Source organism: Nipponia nippon, unplaced genomic scaffold, assembly GCF_047370975.1.
Source record: "Nipponia nippon isolate SJK-2023a ecotype South Korea unplaced genomic scaffold, ASM4737097v1 scaffold_15, whole genome shotgun sequence".
In the NCBI taxonomy this organism is placed as follows: Eukaryota; Metazoa; Chordata; class Aves; order Pelecaniformes; family Threskiornithidae; genus Nipponia; species Nipponia nippon.
In genome coordinates, this window is record NW_028262331.1 from 12,289,861 (window position 1) to 12,300,466 (window position 10,606).

Genomic DNA, 10,606 nt, shown 5'->3' on the forward strand with positions numbered 1-10,606 from the left:
CACGCGCTAAATGAACTGAGTCCCCCGCGTCGCTGGGAGAAAACCCGGCTTCCCATCTCAGAGGTGGTTACATTCAGTCTTCTGCACGTCGCTCGCTGCTGAAACTGTCCTCGTTCTAGCTCATTAACCTGAGTGGATGTTGCTTCTTTAAGCGATAATACTAGTTAGGAAGTGGTAGAAGGCAAGAGCTATTTTCCCCACACCTACGCAACGCGCGGTACAGGCGCACAATGGAACTGCGGCTGTAATTTAGGTGGTGCTTTTCCTATAAGCTACATCTTGCAGGCTGATCTGAGCAGCTCAGATTTGCACGTCAGCACAATCACCCGTCTGATGGGCAAAGCCTGCTCCAACTCCACGTGTGCCGGGCAAGCCTCGTTTAAAAGTTAGTCCCACACAAATTCAGCACAGCTCACGTGAAAGGGTTAAACCAGCATTCTCTGATAACCGCCAAGCAAGAGTCTAGCAATTGGTAATACCCGGTAGGAAATAAACTCCGGACCAGGGCATTTCATAGAATCACAGAATCGCTAAGGTTGGAAAAGACCCTTAAGATCATCCAGTCCAACCGTTAACGCAGCGCTGCCAAGGCCACCTCTAAACATTTCTGAAGCAATGCCATGTACTCACAAAAACCCATTGCCTTGCTGTACAACTCTTACACATTTAAGTGCCTACAGGTCTCTGCTATCTTGTGCTTATTTTAATGTGTGTGCTCCTCCAAATCATCCGTTTCTTCTCCCTTTCCCTCCCAGCCCACCAAAACTTCTTCCAAACTAACAGACACCCACAGCCTCCTCTCGACGTCCCTCCACGCACCAGGATCAGTATTTTCCCACAACCACCAATTATTTCCCTCTCCTTCCTTCATTTCTGGGAAAATCGGAAGGGTGTGATTAGACACCAGCTTCTCTGGGAAACCATGATTTTTCCTACCTGCTTTAATTTCTTCTTCGAATGGATGTAGGCACCACCTCTTCTTCCTCTTCCAGCTGTGACCTTCTGCCTGTTCATCTACAACGCCAGAGGCTTCTTGCTTACTCATCGGTCAGCAGCACAGCTTCCCCTCCTCACCTACCTCCAAAGCCACCCCGCACTGCCCAGAACTTTGCTGCTTCATCCCTGGAGCTTGCCTCCCTGCGAGCAGCAGGAGAAATGAGATAAGCGTGGTATTGTTTTTATAAAGTATTGCATTCTGCCAAGGGAAGACAGACAGAAAGACAGACAGAAAACCCCAAATCCTTGCCCTGTGCCTGAGCTATCGGGGGAGCGTTAAATGGGCAGGGGGTGTTTAAAACACAAGGGAGGTAAGCAGCCTCACCTGGGGCCCCAACGAGCACCAGCCGTGTAATCAGTGAGGGTCAGCGAACCTCCTGACCTTGTTCGAGCCAAGCCCTGCATCGGTCTGCGAGCAGCTTTGAGGCTTTTAATAAGATTTTTCAAGCTCTCAGATTGTTCAACACGGACTGGGCCACCCCTTCTTGCAACGACCTGCAGACCTTGCTGTTTAAGACGTGATCAGATTTTCGGGGGCTGTAGGGGGGATGAGGGAAACTGCCAGGCTGCCGGGATGCAATTTTAATGCCCCAGATCAGGAACAAGACCTGCCTGTGAAGGATGAACCTACAGGCTTTGGTGAAAAAGCCTCCACTGCATCTGACAGTTTAAATCTTATTTTGTGGTTAGAGCTCTGCACAAATATGCTCCCCGACCCGACCAAAACTCCGCACCCACAGTGACTGGGCTCCTGAACGTGCTCTCCAGAGGAGCCGAGGGGGGAAAGAGTTTCCCCAAGTACAGTATAACTTCACTGCCACTCTCTACTTTCTATCTGTTTCCTCTAACTTGGACAATCTCAGATTTCCCCCGTGTACCTCACCCGTCCTTCGCAGCACCCCATCTGCACACCCCAGCCGCCGAGCCTGCGGCGGGCTGGGTGGCAGGCGCTTCCCTGCAAGCGGAGCCACCTTCACCTCCCTCTGTACCAGAAACTCTCCCCAAAGACACAAGCTGACGAGTTTTCACACAACCACCAGAGAAACCAACCCCCAAAATGGGCTGAGCTTTACCAACAGCCGCCCAGGGCAGGGGCAGCCATCAGACCAGAGCTGTCCCTTCATCCACGGGACCAGCTCCGGGTGCCACATCAGCTCTTCACCCAATTTTGATGGTGCTGCTGTCACCTCGGTCCTGCTCTCCTCCCCGAAATCCTCCTCCTTCCTCAGCTTTAGCCTCCGAGCTGCTGATACGCTGCCAAGTGACACAGTGTCGCTGTCATCTCCAAAGATCCTTTTGGAGCTTAAAAGCAGTAGCTTTGAAATACTTTCCCCTTGATATGGTCTCCCATTTTGGGCGACCAAACAGCCTGGCGCCGACACAAAAGCTTTATATCGCCTCCTGCACACAGAGCCTCTTCCTCCCCCGTCCCGAAGCGTACGGGCTGGCTTAGGGAGACCGCGTACGTGTCAAACCAAAGCGCACGCGCCTCGGCACGGCGCCTCCCCATTACCTTCTGAAATCACCCTGCGTTGCAAAGCTCCCCGTTCGCACCTTGCTTTGAAACAGTTCTCATCTCCCTCACAGCAGGCATCCTGCGCATCTCACATCCCGAGGAGCACTCGGCACAAGGATTTTGTTTACTGCTACGGTTGAAGGTAATAAATATCTGATTTGGCACAGTTAAGTAAAATTGCTTTATCCAACCACTGACCAAGCTGGCCCTCCCGTTACTCACCCAGCGAGGCTCTGATCTCCAGCTCCTTCGTCCGTAAGGAGGAGGCAACGTGGCTGCGCAGAACGCCGGCAGACCGCTTCAAGATCATCAGATGGAGGCGCGAGAGACATAAAGCGTTGTACCAGGCATTTCGTCTGCTGTCGCTGCGGGCCACGTCCAACGGCTGGACGCGCGATCCCCTGACACCAGTATGCACCTGCTGTCGGGTAAGGGCTGCGACAGCCAAACGACTACAGGCAGCATTCCGTACCGCTAGTATCGTGACCCAGGTATTTATCGATAAAGTTTAAGTTGTTCAGGAGAATTTATTATTTGGGGGATAAGCTTAGACTTCGCCTCCTAGCTAGGAAGCTCGTCTCTGAATGTGCTATCAAACCTATTCCACCGTCCAGTTAATAACAGCATTTATTGTTAATAACAATACAAACTCACAGCCAACCCAAACAAATCAGCAAATGCAGTTAGCATGCCTACAGAACACTAGAAAAAACAACCAAACCTGAAGAAACTATCCTCCTACAGGATCTGGAAAAGCACAAGCAAGGAAGTCATTCAAAAATCTAGAAAATAAATTAAAATGGTAAAAAAACCCCAAGGACAGCCCACCAGAAAGCCACAGGCAGCTTTAGAAACATGGACCATTATTTCATTTGTTTAGAGAGTTCACGTTGCAGCTATGCTATGCAATTATTTTACCACAAACCATTACAAATAAAAACCCTCTTACGAAAAAAAACTAAGTATTGACTTGCAAAAACTAACAGGAGTCTAACAAAAAAAAAAAAGGCACGTACAGGAAAGGTCTTAATTATTGGCGATGAAACTTCCAACATTTCAAGCTGATTAAAACAGCAGGGATTTCGGATTCAGCCGCCATCCTGTGAATGATTTTCTCATTTGCAGCTTGTTCAGGCTTCGGGCCCCACACCCAGGTGCAGCGCTGCGAGGCATTCACCGACTCCGGTGGGGCCGGAGCGCAACGCCCGCCACCGAGGAGACCCAGCGGGGCTCCGGCACGCTGCCGCGCGCAGTGGAGCGAAAGGTAACGGCGGGCAAATAGTTCTTCACGTGGGATTTTTATTATTAAAGAAAAGTCAATTTTAACTCCTTTAGCCCCTCATCTCACGGTTTATTCACGCAGTCTTGCGTCACCACTGTCTGCTTAGACCGCAGACGCTTTGGGGCCGGGACCGTTACTACGATGGGTTTGCACGGCGCCACAGAAAACGGAGGCTCGGCCTTTGCTGGTCCCACACTAGGAAACATCTTTAGCAGCCAATTACAGAGCGACGTTTTCACCGTGCGGGGGATTCTCTGCGTGTTCGTAAGAGTTGCAAATCTCATCGGACAACCGGGAAGGACCCAGCAGTAAACCCCCGTTTCCCAAACAAGCATCTCCCAAGGCTGCAGAATCTCCTCCTCTACAACGAACGCCCCGAACTTGATCGCTGCACCATCTTGTGGGCTCGAGCATCGGGAGACAAACCAGGTAACGTTATTCTCCCTCTGCCTGGAGTAGAGTACAGGAGCACAAAACGCTTACTGTTTCTTAAATGCGTCCTCCTTGCTTGCTCTAAATCAAATTACACCTGTTGAATTCTTACAATTTTAAGCAGTGTTAGGATCAGTTCATAACATTTGGGCTAAAATTGACTTTAAGCATAAAATTGAGACACTAAATGACACGAACTGAAAAAATAAGGTGCGTGTTTGTCCTACCAGACCACTCAGTGGTGTGTCGACCTTGTCCTTCTGTACAGGAACACGTGAAATGGGATGAAACCGTAGCAGCACGGAGTCACCCAGGTGCTAGGAACATTGCTGAGCCTGAGAAAGGCCAAACGCCCCCCGGCTAGTCTGAGCCTTCCCCCTTCGCTCAGAGCAGCTCAGTCGCTGCCCGTAGCATCCGGGTTGTAACAGACAAAGCATTTGCTAATGCGGCAGCTGGAAGACAACAAACCCATCCATTTTCCTTGCACAACACTAATATCATCTCAGTTGTTCCGTGCTAGAAAACAGCAACTCCTTCAACAGTGCTTTGCTTCCCTTTCACTAATTTGAAATGAGGGGGAGAAGAGCTGAAAAATGAACTGCTTTCCCATCTGCCTTCAAGAGAAAAGGAGCGAAGCTTCACAATTCAGGACCGACTTCATTCTGAAAAGGTAAAATATGCAGCACATCCCTTCCTCCCTTCTCATTAAGCGGGTACAGCCAGCTAAAACCGATCCCACTGAAACAGCAGCTACCAAGGCAAGAACAAACACATCTTTAGATTCTAGTTAATAGCTGGGATGTATTAATTACAGTAATTTATGGTTTTGCACGAGTGATTATTTTAATGCTGATGTAGATATGATTGCTTTATAATACTAATCAAGAAATAATGATGACAACCAGCATTTATAGCATTTACAGCATCCTCTGCGCCATCTCGGTACAGGAGGACGGACGCCAGCGGGGAGACCGTTGCCCGGAGCAGCCGCCCTCCATCAGGTCAGCGGTCACAGAACCCGTTTTGTGGAGAATACCTCATCGCTGGCTTTGCCCTCACAAATTAATTACTGCGGGGCACTGCCATCTCTCTCATTGCTAAAAGCTGGCACTCGGCCCTTCTTAGCTTCACTGCGTAAGATTTTTTTTCTGCTTTAATCCTTTCATCTGTTTTAGATTTATCTGTGGCTGGTGGCTGTCGTTAAGTTCCAGGGACTCCTGCTAACTGTTCTCTTAAACCTTTAGAAAATCCAAAATAATTGTATTTTACAATCGGGATTTTTTTCTGTTACTTATTCCCCAACACTGTAAAGTTGATGTGCTCCAAAAGTAATCAAACCAGAGTTATTTTATTTCCTCACCCCCCAAGCACTGCAAGATAAACAGTAAGATTATATATGCTCCCGCGTAAGATCGCAGTACTACGTTTAGGACACCGATTTCGTTCGAAAGGCACCCTGTTCTAATAGGAATAACATTCATTCATCTTAGCAAAACCCAGCCTGCTAGAGGATCCCTGCCGAGCAACTCTGGTTTTGCTGCAAACAATAAACAAGCAATACTGAAGTGAAACTCGTGGACAGGTAACTGTAAGAGATACCACCAACTCGCACCCTCAGTAAACCCAGATAAACTGCTCCCTGCCTATGTAAGTATTCCCAAATCAATTCCTCTCTGTTCTAATGGGAGAATTCTGATGCATACCAGAAAGAAAGAACAATTACAAAACCAAGCTGCAGCAAACCTATCTTGAGCAAATTAAACAGCACATTGAACCGTCAAGCAGAACTTTGCGGAGCCGTTTCTGTTTCCCGAGGGCACGTGGCTACGCATGCCGCCACTATCATCCGTGGCGTACAGCATCGCGTTTAAAAACAGCGGGCGGATGCCTTGTGCTCTTTCTGAAACCTTTAAAACCACTTATTTCCAACGCATATCGTATCAGCTAAGAAACGTCCTCTGTCAACACATTCCAACACACGAGCTCTCAACATCAGGCAAAAATAGTTTTGTTTCATTAAACACTCGGAACAGAATGTAACTCTACTTTAAATTTTAATTAAAATAAACCTTGGAGCAGCCTGTTCTTCATACTGCTCAAATACACATCGAGATAAAAAGAAACGAATGGGTTCCAAACAAGTTTTGCCTGCTCCATTAACCAGCTGAACGTCTCTATTAAACCCTGCGTGTACGGCAGCGGTGTTCCTAGGAAAACCCAGCCTAGCTCACCCGCACGTCAGAGCACCAGGCACGCTATCCCTTTCTGACGTTTCTCTGACAAACGCTACACCTGTTCTTCCACGGCTGAAGTACGCACCCGACTCCTCCATGAGAAGCCTCTGTGAAATCCCGCATCTCGCACGACTTACGCCCCAAGCGCAGAGACGCACTAGTCCCGCCAGTTCCACGGCCATCGGGGCTCCCCGCTGCGCCAGAGGGACGGGGAGCTGACCCGCGATGCCAGAAGGGCAGCAGCAGCCCACAGCACCTCTCCTTCGGGCGATCAGCCAGCTGAAACAGTCCAGACAACAGCCTCGGGTCTCCCCGAGCTGCACAGGGAAGGGCGCTCTGGGCTGGGGCAGCCCCTGGAGTCTCACCTGTGACCCAGGACTGGTGGAACATTGACGTCCCGCTGCCACCACCGCTTCTTCCCTTGTCCCATCACAAAAACGAGCAAGCTCGCACTGCGACAGGGGTTCCATGGACTACGACCCCTGGGTAAAGCTGTATCCCTGCCTTGTATTTTACGACAACCAAGAACTGCTCACCTAAACTGCTACAGTAAAAATATTCCTCATCACAAACTACCATGTTGACCGTTTTGTCGGCCATCCTGAACAGCTTTTTCCTAGCCACACCCCCTCTGGCAAAACTTCCAACTGGGTGAAAGTTTCCTCACTTGCAGAAGCAGCACCAAGGTATCTTCTACTCGGAGCTGTACAGTTAACGTTACCCTGATCCTTGTTGGCACAGAACGAGCAGGCACTCCCAAGGAATCAGTTTATTAACGATGTTTACCTTTTTCAAAAAGCAGATGCTAAAGACGACCATGAAAACCTTTCACCTGGTGACACCAAGTGGGCAAACCCATCAGCAGCACCTGCACTGAACTGTCTCCGCAGACACGCTCAGCCGCTCTAGGTTTGAAGACTCTTACCTTCCAAACCTCCTATAAATATAAAAAGAGCATTGAAGCGTTACAGCTGCCAGTTATTAATTGTCAAAGTTTCGGCCTCAGCTGCTGTTTTTCTCCTTCAGGCACCTTCGTTTTAAATCCCCAAGATTCCCCCAAACTTGTTACCTTCTCTTCGTTGTAGACCAACCTTGGAAGGAGCCATTGCCACAAAAGCGGCCTTTTTCACTCTTGCTAGCGACACTGAAGAATGCTGACAAGTTGCAGAGTACGAGTCTCTCTCCCCTTTTTCCACATCTAGCAATTAATTGTAGATTTGCACATTTGGACCATTATGTAGAAGAGATTCAGAACAGCGGCTAGAATGCTATTGCTGCAGGAAGAGATTCTGTTACCTCTGTAGCAGACTTTACAAAGGCTGAGGCCAAAAGAATGAAGAAATAGCAAGCCTGGAACAAGCTACAGGAAGTTGCATTTGCTCTTCTTGCTGTTGGGGTATTTAAGGCCTAATCTCTCCAGTAATTAGAGCAGCAGTATTAGTATCACTTGTTTAAACTGTTCAAAGCAAGCAAATTACCAACAGCAGATAGAACGCTTGCACAGCTAAAATCCATTCACGTTACCTGCAGCAATTATACCGCAGTGCATATACACCTACTTTATCATACAGCAAATTCTAGGAGTGCTCAGCATATTTATTAAAAACGTGTTGCGTAACGGCAAGTCATTCCTTCAGGCAGTGAAGTGACAAAACCAGACCCAGTTGGGGTTTTTTGAGAGAATTTTAATAGATGTGTAATCAAAACTGTAACTGTTACCATTTCTTAACATCTTTGTGCAGAAAAACACATAGCGTTTACAAACACTAGTCCCCAGGCTCCTGCGCACCTTTTACTGGATGCCTTCTTCATCAGACATTTTCAGCATAGGCACCTGCAATACAACAGCACGGATAAGTTACCCGTTCAACACCAAGTGCTGGCCCACTTGTTAACGGAAGGGATATCATCAGAAAAACCTTTGCTCACCACCAGTCAATCTGCCGGTAATTCCAGCAATTTTCGGTTAGTTTCATCATGTGATATCTTTAGGTAAACTGATACGTTCCTAGCAGAAGCAAGACCTTTATCCCTTCGCTCTACAGCGCTGTCGGCAAAACTGTAGCGCAGAAGACAGCTGCTCTTAAACATTTACTGTCCATATTTTAGTCTAATAAAGTATTTTTTTTTCCTAGAACTTCATTAATTATAGAGCTAAGAATATACAGAAATAGAAACATAGCCAATGAGAACGTTCTCAACTAGGTAATGTTTCCGAGACTGTAGCCAAAGAACCATCATTGAACTAACAGCACACCAAATATTAAACTCACCCAGGACAATCTCCTGCTCTTGCCATCTCACTGCCTTCCACAGGACCTGTGAAGAGCCGTAACATCAATTAGTAGACATCAGTAGCAATCAGTACATGGCAGCCGAGACCTGCAAGCTATACCTAAATATAGACACCAGGAAATGAAGTATCACGGGGCTTTGAATTTTGAGGAAGAGAGGAGGGAAAGCAGATTGATTTGAGCTAGAAAGTTTGAATGTACAAAATGTGCCTCTCAAGTTTTTGGCAGCCTGATTTATTCTCAACTTCGATTCCACTGGGTATAAAGCTCGACACGGTCCAGTGAAATTCCCCACTTACCTTCACATTAGGGCCGCCTCCAAAGAGCGACCCGCTGCCAGTCCTAATCTGTCACATTGATCTGGGAAGACCAGGCTCTGCAGATAAAGCCAAACAGACGGACGTGAAGCTATGTTAGATATTACAAGAGCACTCTTCACAGAAAGCAAGTGTACATAAAAGTTGCCCGATTAGTTCTAGAAGACAAATTTCTAGAACTCACACTCTGCGTGCATGTAGCTGTATTTCAGACAAATAAGAAGGTTATCGTCAGTTCTCGCATCTGACGGCACTTCCTATTCAGGGTTATCATCATCAACAGCCAACAACTTTGGTATTTGATTACTTAAAACGCAGTCATTGTTTCATCTTGAACCAACAGTTGTACATTTCCCCCTTCATTTATAAGGGGCATCAGCTCTGTTAACTTAATGGTACGTAAAGTTAGTTTAAATTAGTTTTTACTTCTCTTTTTAAGATGCAATTGTTACAGGTTATTTTCGACTAACAGTCCTGTATTTAACTGCTTTACATCGTTAGCATGTAAGTAAAGGCCTGGAACTTTCTTAACAACTTTGTGCACCTTAGTACAAAATAAACTTTAACTTACTCTTTATTTCAGGACATCTTTCTGCTGTGGGAATAAAAGCAAAAGCAGCATTACTAGAATATTCTTCAGCAGCGATTTAAAAAAATAAAGTAGGTTTATCCAGAAAAACAAAAACTCAGAACCTCACCACCAACCATCTGCTTGTAATTCCACTCAGGTTCGTGTTTGTATCACGAAGCACCAAAATCTTTATTTATTATATAAAAAACAGATTGCTTTTAGTAGTCAACAATTGTCTCTAAACTGTTTTTAATCAGGAAACTTGGAAATCTCCCTTTCGCAGCTTGCCAGATTGCATTCCCCATAAGGGCGGGTTTTAAATTTGAACTCCACACGGTGTCAATTCCGGGTTGCGACGTTCATTGCACAGAAAGGGTCTGGCACACCGAACAAACAAAAAAGTGCCCTGTTCGCTAAATGTAGCGTCGTAAAAGTAAAGAGGCACAGCAGGCACGCGAACGGCAAGCACCAACCACGCAAGCCTCACCGCCACAGCCTTCGGGAGCCCTGGGCCGGGCAGGACTCTGCCCCAGCGCTACGCGACGCTGCGAGCAGCAAGGGCCCAGCCCGAAAGCAGCCGGGGGCCCGTGAGGAGGCGGCAAGCGCATGTCAGCGGGCTCTGCCCTCCCAAGCCTCTCCCTGCAAGCACCCCGCGGCTGCGGCTCGGGCGGCCAACAGCAGCAATGCCCGGCGCGACCCCGGACGCAGGCCTCCCGACCCCGGCGAGCCCCCCTCACCTCGCCGGGGCGCCGCCGCAGCAGCCCGGCCCGCGGGGGGCCGCCGCCCGCCTCCATGGCCGCCCTGCGGGGAGAAGGGAGCCACACCCCGCGCGCCACCAGCGGCGCCCCCCCTCGCTGCCTCCAGTGGTCGGGCCCGGCCCCAGCGGCCCAGCGGCCCCGCGGCCCGGGAGGCACGGCGGACGCCACCACTGCCGGCGGGGAGGGCCCTCACCTCGGCCTGCTAA

The 10,606-nt window shown here is 48.5% G+C and overlaps 1 protein-coding gene and 2 non-coding genes across 7 annotated transcripts in view; all 3 read right to left on the reverse strand.

Moving 5' to 3' along the window:
* Positions 1-10,606, reverse strand: part of NCBP3 (nuclear cap binding subunit 3) — a 41,217-nt gene that overhangs the window by 9,697 nt on the left and 20,914 nt on the right. For 2 of the 5 annotated variants that reach the window (XM_087751713.1, XM_087751710.1), the window contains exons 14-17: positions 9,643-9,666; positions 9,054-9,130; positions 8,734-8,779; positions 8,125-8,294 (exon numbers count right to left, since the gene is read on the reverse strand). The gene's annotated coding sequence lies outside the window, so the exon portion shown is untranslated. The other 3 variants (XR_015703448.1, XR_015703449.1, XM_087751712.1) reach the window with 3 other exon arrangements.
* LOC148056355 (small nucleolar RNA SNORD65) lies at positions 8,368-8,441 on the reverse strand. Its single transcript, XR_015703608.1, has one exon. It is a non-coding gene; the product is annotated as a small nucleolar RNA SNORD65 (small nucleolar RNA).
* Positions 9,278-9,352, reverse strand: LOC148056356 (small nucleolar RNA SNORD49). Its single transcript, XR_015703604.1, has one exon. It is a non-coding gene; the product is annotated as a small nucleolar RNA SNORD49 (small nucleolar RNA).